Here is a 12,546-nt window from a genome sequence, read left to right as displayed (position 1 = left end):
ACAGACCCCGTTACGCATTCGAAATTTAAATACTTGGAAACTTTTGCGGCTTTAACGAGCATCCTCCGCAATCTGGCATAAGGGCTCATCAACGAAGCTGACGTAATATAGCAGCTGCAGTTATGCTAAACTTCTCAGATGATATCCACCCGTTATTATCAACCGTCCTACCAACGGGGCTGACGCTACAATAGAACGTGTTACTTTAGAGCTAGCCTTGGACCTAGCCGCTTCTTAATAGAGCTTAACTATTTTAATGAGGGACCGTGCCAGGGATGGTTTCGGAGGTAGAATATCCACATTTTCGGCGACCCCATCGTCGGCCTGCTTCTCCATTCCTTTAAGAGAATACTCAATTTGAGGAGGCAGTTCCGCGTCACTGCGTGACGTTCAAATTAAGACGGCACGCAAGATGGATAATACCTGATGAGGGCTTTACGATCCTTTACTAGGGAGATATAGTATCTCGACACGATATCACTTTACTACGTCGGATAAAGGCAATGAGAAACTCACAAGCAGACATGTAAGAAGTGTGTTAATTAACTCTATACAATGTACGTTTATATTAATTAATTGTTATTAGTTGTTATTGTTATTAGTAAGCTTTTACTTTTTTCATAGTAATAATTATTCAAATATTAATATACATTTTAGTTTTGTATCTTCTTTGTACATGTAATATTTACTACAATCAATAAAATTTATAAGAAAAATGAATTCGCAAATATAAACAAAGCTAATAAAGCTACATTACACAGTGTATTACCATGAGAATTGCTAAACCTAATTTTGTACATCCATTAAAGTTGATGCTCTAACATGCTCTACCTCTAGAGCCATAAGCATCAGTTTAATGAAGATGACATATAGCGCGCGTGTTACACAGCACGCACGTATTATTAGAGAGCGCGAGGGAAGGACGTCAGACGAAAATCAAATCATGCAATTAGGCCTGATTCATTTGTCGCTTCGTAACGCGCGTGCTAATTGCACAAACGGATTCCGCATCGATATTCGCGCTTACCTTTCAGATACGGGGAATTCCGCATAACGCTTAACAAAAAGTGATCACTGAAAAAAAAAATCGCAGAATAAAATAGCAAAACAACAAAGAGTTGTATTCGTTCGCGTATTCAGAACTGACTCACGTATTTTCTCGTTTTCCGATATTTCGTCATGGAAGAGATAGATCGAATTACGGCGTTAGCGCGTTTAACTCGTCAATAGTAGGTTAGCGCACGTACCACAGGCTATAACTCATAGTAATTGCTGAATACAGAACTAGGCATGTAATTTATGAAACTCTTATCACTGCTCACATGCGAATATTGTGTTAATTTCCATTATTTTAATTAATACAAAAAATGAGATAATAATATAACATAATTTACAACATAATTTACAACATATAGTAAATACAGAAACATCCTGATTTAAAATACCTATAGAGATTTTTTTATATTTTATATATATTTTATCAAATCTTTGTGCTATAAAATTTTATACATTTTGTTAAATCAACCAGTTCATAAAGCTGTTATTAGCCATCTGATAGCCTTGCCCGATTTTCTTTATGATAATCAGTTCACGTAGATTCTAATAAAGAACTAAAAGTTAGCTCTTTAACGCATTGAACCGTATCTTCCAAAATCTGATTTCACACACAATTTACTTTACGTGGATTTGGTCCTAAGTAGATAATCTTTATGTGTTCAAAAAGATAAAAATCAGCGCAATGTCGATTTTCATCGTCCAAAATAAAAAGTGCAGATGAAAATTTTTTAAATATCTTACTATTTATTTGAATCTCTTCCAAAATTTTAATTCAAAACCATGAGTATTTTATATATATATATATATATATATATAAAGTATTTTATTATTTGTTTTTCTCCCTGAGTAAATATAAAAACCACAGCGTACTAATCTATACATTCTATTGGGCAATTTTATTTCCAATGAAATATTTCAGAGTGTTTAATTCTATATTTATTATATATTAAATACAAGAACCATAAGTTGCTGTAAATCTATTACAGACCACTGACCATGCGATAATATTGGAACATTGGTATCGGAATTACTCCGTTAAAATCTGTTTGAATCGTCAACGACTGCTATTTCAAATTCATGCATAAAATTATCCGGTTATAATTTTTTTCATGAAATATTAAATGTTGTTATCGCTCTAAAATATAATTCTCTTGAAAAAAAGATTTAAAGTGATCTTTAAGTTGACACGTAACATAATAACAAGAGTAATTAAATTTAATAATAATTAAATTTAATAATAAAATTAAAAAAATATCTTTTAATGATTTAGAAAAAATGACGTCTATAATAATACATCAAAGGATATTTAAAAATAAATTATTATGCAAACTAATGTACAAAAAATTACATCAATGAATAGATTTTCATAATAATTTCAAAATCCTTTTATCAAACATTAAGGTTTTAATAAATATTTATAACACTACGTAATTTTTATTAATAAAAACATAATTTTTTCCATAAAAATTAATAAGAACTTTACGGTTTTTAAAATATATATATATATATATATATATATATATGTATATATGTTTTAAAAGTATAAAGTTCTTATTATTTTATATATAAAATATAAAAAATATCGAAATAGTTGCATATTTATGTGTAAATCGAAAATATAAAAAACGTACAAAATTACTTTAAAACTGTTAACTAACTATAGAAACTATAGAAATATTAAGCACGACAAAAACTTTAACCATTTTAACTTTTCCATGATAAATTTTTTATCATGGTTCTTTTTTTAATTTCATTTCTCTCGTTTTAGCTCGACGATGGCGCGTAAAAGAGGACTTAAGCCAGATCAGCACTTATCAAGGCAGCGCTGTAACGTAATGCATATTAAATGAATACCTCATCGAAAGCAGCGCAGCACGGTACGTCGAGAGCAATGTGCACTGGCCTGTTGTTTACAATAACAATAAAAATCTGCGATATTGAATTCGTCGACTAAAACGCACCTTCCACACTGTACCAATATTACCTTTTATGACGGCGAGTGAAAAAATATTCAATACGGCACTTCTAGTATTTGCATATGTCGAAGCATCGATACGTTCAATCGATATTCAACACGGAGATTGAAACAACATCAAATCCGAGTAACAAGTATTCCTTACTGACAGTAAATCTAACAGTCGAGAAGGGAAAGAGGAAGGGAGAAATTAAAAGATTTATTTATAGCTTATTTATAGTTTCGCCAATTTTATAGACAGTAATATCATTTTATAAGTAATATAAATAGAGTATTAAAATATAATTATCTATAATCTTATTAATATTTGTTCGTACTTTAAATTGTATATTTATACGCACACACACACACACACACACACACACACACACACACACACACACACACACACACACACACACACACACACACACACACACAACACACACACACGTGTGTTCAAAGAGAAGTATAAATACATGTATATTATATATTTCTTTATATTATTCTTTATACCTTTTCAAATAGATTATACGAAACATTTTATTTTAACTCACTTGTTACGCATGTAAATATTATATATATATATTTATAAATAAATTTTTTCGTTATATTAACAGAGATATTATCTGTAGAATTGTAACAGATAATCATAAATTCTCATGTAATTTATATAAATTATAAACAACCATTAACGACATGGATTTTGCTTTGGTAAATTGTCGTATTATAAATTGTTGACCCTCTGACCTCATATTTCTACAAACATACGTGGTATTTCACAACACAATCAATGAGATATTGTCAATCATACAAAACCAATAATTGATAATTATTTATAGATTATTTATTTTGTCTTTTATCAGAGAAAAAAAAATGAGAATGTCTATATAAATTCTTATCTTTTTCGTATTAATCGTGCGTTTTCACAGAAATATTATGCTCTGTTTTTTGATATTCCGTTAACATTATTTATAATTCTATCTCTGCTAATTGAATTGATTTACAAAATCTCATTTAAGTTTTTTTACTCAAGATGAAATTAAAAATTTAAATAGCTTTATGAAACTAATCTCTCTTTCTTAAAAGCATAGTTAACGTACTAAAAACTTTAATCTAATCAATCGAACAGTTTCTGAGAAAAATACACAATTATATGAATACGAATATATGCACAGCGCACATTATTATAGCAAGTGCATTTATCTCTTTGTAGCCGTAATTCTCCATTAATAATTATACGCCATTATAACAATTCTCCTTTACTCCTTCTCTCTTCCCGCCCCCACTTCTCTCTTTCTCTCTCTCTCTAATATATCGATAGTACGGTCGATCAAACGTGCATCCAATCTCATTACGACACGTAATTCACAAGCGAATTACTGAAGCCTGCCAAGAGAGAAAATTCATCGCGACATTTAAATCACGAAAAAAATGCGTCACACGGCAAATTGAATTACATCGCTTCATATATCTCCTGGAGGATTGCTCAACAAAAAAAAAATCTCGCGTAAAAAAATTGCATTGCACAAATCCCGAGGTATCAAAATCTCGCGACGAATAGATCCAGAGATGTTCCGTACTATATTTTGACTGTCATCCGTATTAGATTTCTTTCATACTGTGGCGAAATTTATTACGGAAAAATTTTAAACAGCATTTCAATTTTCCCAATACGTCGCGTCTCATATCCGAGAGATAATATTTATAATGATATTATAATTGTAACGAAATATAAATGTCGAAAGAGAAACGGAGATATCTGGCGCACTACAACATGTATTTTTGTCGATATAATAATTACGCAGCCTTAATTTCAACAATTTGCATTACTAACCTTTCTGGGCAGATGCACAGTAATGCTCGTTCCTTCCTCCTGAAACAATAAAAACATTTGGTTAAATAATTAATGGCTATCATTACAACTTCTCGCAATAATAAATGCACTCATTATACGGCTTGAATAATCCATCTAAACATTTATTATTTCAGACTGACTGGCAGTAATGTATTTTCAAAGCAGGCAAAGATAACAAAGCGCTTGTACAAAATAAATAAAACGGTCAACAATGAAAACCAAATGAAATTAACATGTTTCCATTCTGTGCCGATAATTGGCCGTATCTATAAAATAAGATCATAAATTTAATTACGCGGTTAAATCGTGAAGCGCGTCGCAACGAGGCGTAAAAGTGAGGAACACACTCTCGGCGCAGGCCGCAGTTTTTCCAGTATGCATCCTGTATGACAGGCGACGTAGCCTCGTGTTGGAATTTATGTGGAGAACATGCATCCGCCTGAATTCATCGTATAAGGGCTTACTCGTGCGATATGTCACACCAACACCAACCGTCGGCGCGGCCGTGTGAGTGCGCGTCGGTGAAGTCGTGGGTGTGCGCGCATCGGTTTTGCATTTTTCAAGCTGATAATTTATCAATCTTGTCCACCCCCGATTCCACCCCAAATCCTATTCTCTAGCCGGAACGGCGAGGGTGAAGAGGAAAGTCCGGTCGGTCTACGACCGGTCGTTTCTGGCAGGAAAATAATGAGCCTCTTTAAAGACCGGAAGTTTTCATTCCCGCGAGCTTGGAAAATCGATTTTCGCACTTTGTCGAACGCGCTATTCGCATCGTCATGCGTCAGAAGGTAACCATGCGCGGATTTTCCTTCCATGAGAGCGTTAGTATATTCAAAATATCACTTGTGCAGGGGATAATGATAACACAATAGCGGGAAAATTTTATAAAGCTTGTTTCAATTAACTATCTATCAAATTTTGTATTTTAGATTAACGTTTTCTCGTTTTCATCATAAATTCGATTTGAAGAGCTGATATAACTGATTGAACTAAACGATTGAAATCTTATTTTTAATTGTTTCAAGCGTATTTAAATTAATTGACCTTGTTTTCAGTGTATCTAAATTATTATTAATACATTTTATATCTTGCTTCCAATTATCACATAATTAATCACAAACAATTCTGTCATTATTTACAGATATGCACTTCACAATCTGTCGTATTCAATCATAAGATACACTCAATAAAGTGCTTGCTGCTTACACGAAAGAGAAAGTACGCGGTTGTAGTTTTGCATTTTAATTTTTTTAGCTCATTCAGCACAACGAGATAGGGGTGGAAACGAAAGTTGTTCATCGATACAAAATAGCTGACTGAGCGAAGTAACTCCGCCCATTGAGAAAAAAAATACGGTAATCTATTCAGAAACAAATTTTTGTAAGAGTGAAAGATTTATTTTTTTCCTTTAATTTGATTAAAATTAACTTTTCAACAATAAAATAAAATAAATAAAATGAATAATTGCATTATTACTCTTTTTATAAAACAAGTCTGTATTTTTAGAATCAATATATTAAATAAAGCAATATTGTAGAAAATAAATATATTTTAATAATAAACAAATAATTTACAAATAGTCATATTAATTATCATATTAAAAAAAAAGCTATGGAAAGCGTTATGTCTATTTCATTTAACATAATTTATTTATTCTTAGACGAAGGGATGAGTTATCGTTCATCGTTAATTTTATAGCCTCTCCATCATAGAAAGCTGAGCGAGCTTCCATGAATCATTATTTAACTTCGTTTTTATCTTATTCAGCAAAAAAAAGGAGGAAGGGAGCAAATGTCTTTTCTAACGAAAGCAGAAAAGAGATATCGGTTTTATAGAGATCTAATCCAAAAATGTTTACATATAATTATAATTATATAATTTTTACATATAATAATAAAAAACATATTTATTCAAAATATATTTGCAGAAAGTTAATACATCTCATTAAATGCAACTATATGCAAATATATACAATTATTAGTAACGTCAGTAAATTCACGTTTCAATATTATTCACATACAAGTGAATCTTATATCTTTAATTTACTTTTTATTACAAAAATATCTCAGTTACTATATCAAAAGGTTGAATATTCAAAATAAAAAACTGTTGATATTTATTATTTTATTGACATAAATCTTTTTTTACTGTATGTACGTAAATGTTCTATTATTTATATATATGTATACATGTGTATGTATATTTTCAAATTATTGTTACATGTATGCACGAATAAAACTTGCTATAACTTCTGCAGCATACGCGTAATGAGAAAAACTAGCTTGAATATAAGTTATGGGATTTGAGAGAACAATATTGGAAAACGTAGAAAGTTATATGCCTTTTCATTTTTTAATTCAAAACCACAATTTCTCTCTCCATCATTTCATAGACACAAATTCATAACTTTTTTCATATCTAACTTTTACGTAAATTATACAAAAATTTTTAAAGAGAGAAGGTGTTTTCTATTTAGAATACAAATATCAAATATAAAAATATATCTTGTTGTTCATACATCATATAGTTCTTTTAATTATTTACAAATCAATTTACTTTATATATAACAAGATAATTTTTGTTTTCTAAAATATAATGCAAAGTATATTGATAGTTCGTACTACACTAACCGCATTATGTTCCGAATTCAATAAGGAAAATTTGCCTCGCCCGTGGAATCGAAAATTATATACGTCCTCATACACGTCTCGAGAGTTTCCTGGAAATTCTCAATTGCTTTCACGAAACTTTAAAGAGGTATGCAAGTTTCAACCGTTTTTCATAGTTAGGAGATCGCGGCTGTATATGTCAGACTTTCAAGTAGCAAAGAAGCGGTTATAGTCAAACGCATACAAAACGAGTGCAGTAGTACAAGCACGTACGTATAGTGCCAGTACTGCGCGTTTCCTTTACAATTGACCTCTCTATAAGATTTAACCTTTATATATCTTTTAACTTAAAAATCTCATCTTTAAACAATACTTAAGTAAATTCGACAATGCAAGGAATATAATAAATAATCGTAGAGTATTCCTAAAATGTTTCCGCTAAATATTAACATTTTATCGCAAGACAATTTGTGTCCATAAACTGATGGAAACGAAATAACGAAATGCAATTAATGTCAAATGAAACCAATTTAATTCGTTACAATGACGGCTCGAGGTCCCACATATCAATGCAGCATGTACGCGCGGGTTCAATAGAAGAAATTCCTATCATTAGAATATTGCAGAGTATTTCGTTTGGAAATTAAACTTTCAATGAGTACCGACCAGTGAGTATATGAAAATTTCTCTCCAGTTCCGGCAAAATGAAGGAAATTTTACTAATAATGACATAATCGTTATACTGCGTCGCTAATGAATCGCTCAGCACGGAATCACCATGTCCACCCAGGCACAGAATTCATCAGAGAACTTTTTCAACTTCAAACTTAATTCAAAGCGAGAGGTGCGATAAGAAATTTATTCAGAAGCTGATGAGGTATTTCGTGCGAATTTTTCTTCCAACGCGCTCAACTCGATCTCCGGACAGAGAAAAATGCCCATCGAAGGAACGAACTCCGATAATTCATCTCGATGAAGAAAGCAATTAGCAAAACGCAATTAGCGCATCGTCTGCGTACATTCAATTTGCCGTTCCAGCGTCATACATTCTCTTTAACGTTGACGTCATACAAATATTCGCAAAACATGTTAGATATACGTTAGCTGGCTGTGTATAAACCGATGACTATTTACCCCGCAAACAGTAAAAACAAATAAGCAATTAAATAATTATTATTACTTCTTGGTCAATGAAAATAACCAAGCGTATGTTGAAACATTTAAAATACAGATGATACTCGTAAATGTCAACAACAAGAGGATCAGGTTTAGATAAAATCTGTCGCATCGTGAGAGAGAATAAGAATAGAAATCTGACATTATTGAAAAGATGGGATATTTATGGACGATAAAACAAAACGATAGTGGCTGAAATGCGATCTGAAGAATGAAGCTGGAAAACTTGTAATAGTGGAGGAAGACAAACTACAGCTCAGAAAGTTGCTCAGGAGTTGTAAAACTTCGCAGAAATAGATGCATGACCAATGTCTAGCGATGTTACTGAAACAAAAGCGTTGTATTGCGCCAAGGGCCAGACAGGTTATACAAGACAGGAGTTATTACACCCAGGAGGAGTAGGGCACATTAGGATCAAAATCACAAATCCTCGGGCACGTGACTCGCCTGCAAAACTTCCAATCATTCCAGAACTTGTGGCCGATAAAAATATATATCATTTGCTATCGTACTTCATTGGCATTTCGACAAAAAAGAAGAAAGGGAGACGTATACGGCGGATGAGGAACGCTTCTAACGTGACCGGCCGTGAAACAATCGCCATTTCGCAATCGCGTAATTGTTGCCATATATTTTCTATTCATCCGCGCTTTCACGTTTCTATATTTTCTATTATTCCGGGCAAACTAAGTTGTTTTGTTTCCACTATCACTAATAACCTCGATCCTCGCACCTTCATCAGGCACCCTTTTATACGATGCAAATCGCTTTTTTGTTCGCGAGTTAGAGAGGGCAAAGGGGAAATTGCTCGTGACCTCCTGAAAGGACCCTCGCGTCGGCGTAGGATGAAGGTACACAATGAAGCCCGGCCCTTTGTTGCAACGACGATAATAATATTTGTCCAAGCATAATTCGGGAAATATATTCAGGACTTCATTTAAGACAGTATCGCCGCGTCGCAGAATTTTCTTTGAAGGATTCACGAGCCGTTGGAAAATTTATTCCACCTGCTTCTGCTTCTTATAAAATTGCGCAACGGCATTTATGTGCTACAAAAATGCGCAACGTGACTTTAATGCCCTGAAAAGTTGCGCGATATTACGAGAAAAATATATCTTTCTTAGATCAGGCACAAAAACATTCAACGTTATGCACACACGATTTTTATTTTAATATCCCCATTTATATTCAGAATATATCAAAATTGTGCATTTCATTGTTGCTGTAATTGAATTTACCAACAAATAGCGAAATATATTTGCTTTTTATTTATTTAATACATTCAATCAACCAATTTAAAAATTTTCAATTTTGAGCGTAAACGAGAAAGAAAACATTTTATAAAGTAAAATGTGCACATAAATATATATCATTATACACTAAAGCTATGTGTGTATTACATTTTATTTATATTTTTCTTACGATATCTTTTATACAACTCGTATCGATAAAGTATATTTTTAGATGAAGATAAAAAGGAAATCAGGGGTTGATCTTCACGTAAGTAATGTTGTAAACTAACAAATTGCTGATCATCATTCTTTGGGCCGCTATTCTAACCCAGCACAGCACTATCATTTTTCTGTTCTGTCAAGTTTTCTTGCTGTCCCCTAAACGATATTCTCCAGGCGTTCATATCGATGTGAACATTTGTCACTGGACATGTCATGCCCGACAAATTATTACTGTCAAACTGCACTTTAATCAGAATTGCTGTCGAGTATTATATTATTTTAGATTGCTCTACTTACTAAAAGCGCACAAACAAACAAAAAGAGTTGGAAAATAGCACTGAAATAGATTATTAATACCGTTTAAAGAATTTTGATTGATCCGAGTTTTATATACTCTTGCAGAATCAACATTAATTTAATTCCTATTAAAATAAGAGTTTTAAATATCTCAAAGAATTTTTTAATTAAAACAAGCGGGCGCAAACAACATTAGCATAGTGAATAAAAATGAAGTAGTCTGGAAATTAACTTATTTTACACGGAAATATTTTAGTACAATTTCTTGCACTTGTAAACAACACCTTATATCAGGGAAAATATGTAGAAATATTTCAACATTTAATTTTAAAGTCTAAACCTTAAAAGAAATAAAACTTAAAAGAAATTATTTAACGGAAGAGAAAGCGAAATTGATGAGACGCGAAGCAAAAGATAAAAATGACAACGCGCGGCGGGAGAAGCCGATGCGGTCGTGCATCAATGAGAAAATTGAATACCCCATCGAAGCACACAACAGACACAAATTTATGGGGCGTTCCACTTTTAGGAACGACAACCAGACACCAACACGCACAGCCGCTAATCGATCGCTATGATTGCACGGGAAAAAAAAGCTATCAAGCGGCCATTATTCGCGTTTTCTATTACCAAAGCCAGTTTCCCTTTTAGCTATCGTCGTTTCATTCTTTTGTCTTTTCGCGCATGGCGCGAATAAAATTCTGATATTACTCATCGCAAATTAACTACAATTAGTTGTAATCGTTGTAATATGTTACACATATATACGTTATGTGTTACACATATATACGTATGTAATACACATATATACGTATATAATATACATATATATTCCATAATGTAAATTAGCGAAATTGGAAATTGGCCAGAAATAACTGCGCAAAATAACCTGTGATACATAAAATGAGGGTGATCTTTAAAAAGCACAGCAATACTCGTGACATGCGCTAAGCTTGAAGAGTAAGAAAGATAATCCCTGGCATTAGACTTTCCGAGCCTTGTCGGCAGAAATTAGGGATGAGAAGCTACTAGTATAGGCACCGCCTGGTTTTGACGTCTCGTCAATGTACGTAAGTAAGAAGGGGACTGTAAGTAAGAAGGGGATAGGGAAAGAGATGGAAGGGGTAGAAGCTTAACATTAGATCTTCTCCGGCTCTGTTAGCAACGCTGATGCCTGAAGGTGGATGAGAGAGCGAGAGAGAGCGAGAGAGAGAGAGAGAGAGAGAGAGAGAGATCAACTAGCTTCTAAGTCAGGACGTGCAACGATTCTAGGAACGTACAAGGCAGATTTCCAACTAGATTTCCTTCCCTTCCCTTACGACTGAAGCTGTCGTGTGATTTATATGAAAACGATTTCGCGTCTGGCGGCACAGGTAATCACACGATGATTGCCGCATGTAATTGATTAGCGATTACCCATGTCACTTAATCCCTCCATCTTCCCGTGAAAGTGATGGCCCGATTGTTGGCAACATTATCGATATCTCCCGGGCAATGCATCAATCAAAATCGAGACGCGAATGGACGATCAAAATAATGCCCCTTCACTGATAAATCGTTTCCTCGCTTTCGAAAACAATGATTCACCATAACACAGTAGTTTTAACGTCATTTATAACGGTACCATTGTCACAAGTTTGCACTTTTACATTTTCATTAGTCTCCGTATTTCAATCTAATAAATAACATGAAATATTACAATAACTTTATGAACGACTTAATATTGCTATTAACATTATTAATGTCGTTTTCAGACATTAATTTTAAATAATTTTAATTTTTAAATATGTATATACTCCACTTTCTCGGAACAATACGTACCTTACGATATTGCAATTTATTATTTGTAATTTATGTGTGTCGTAAAAAAGAATAAAATTAGCACGAATCATTTCGAAACAATTTGCTTCAAAATGTAACGTATAGAGGGAATCCCACTTGCGATCCGCAAACGACTTTAAAAACTGTTCCGTAAATACGTTACGCCAGCTTGTTTCTTTTGGAACATTTCCCGCGCGCATTTAGATGAGATACATCACACTTTCCATGATCGATGTGCATATATATGCCCGTAGTTATGCCGGCGTTTCCTAGAAGCAATCTTCGCAGCCTGATTTTATATCGCGAGAAGTGCTCCAATAC

General features: G+C 33.1%; 1 protein-coding gene across 9 annotated transcripts in view; it reads right to left on the bottom strand.

Moving 5' to 3' along the window:
- Positions 1-12,546, bottom strand: part of LOC105422573 (uncharacterized) — a 211,992-nt gene that overhangs the window by 144,193 nt on the left and 55,253 nt on the right. For all 9 annotated transcript variants that reach the window (XM_089075884.1, XM_089075888.1, XM_089075892.1 and 6 more), the window contains one exon: positions 4,848-4,886. The gene's annotated coding sequence lies outside the window, so the exon portion shown is untranslated. The remainder of the gene's footprint in view (positions 1-4,847; positions 4,887-12,546) is intronic.

Source organism: Pogonomyrmex barbatus, unplaced genomic scaffold, assembly GCF_055798465.1.
Source record: "Pogonomyrmex barbatus isolate J1 unplaced genomic scaffold, ASM5579846v1 scaffold2, whole genome shotgun sequence".
Taxonomy (NCBI): Eukaryota; Metazoa; Arthropoda; class Insecta; order Hymenoptera; family Formicidae; genus Pogonomyrmex; species Pogonomyrmex barbatus.
Note: the sequence above shows the minus strand (reverse complement) of the source record. Positions and strands in the feature narration are given on the sequence as shown.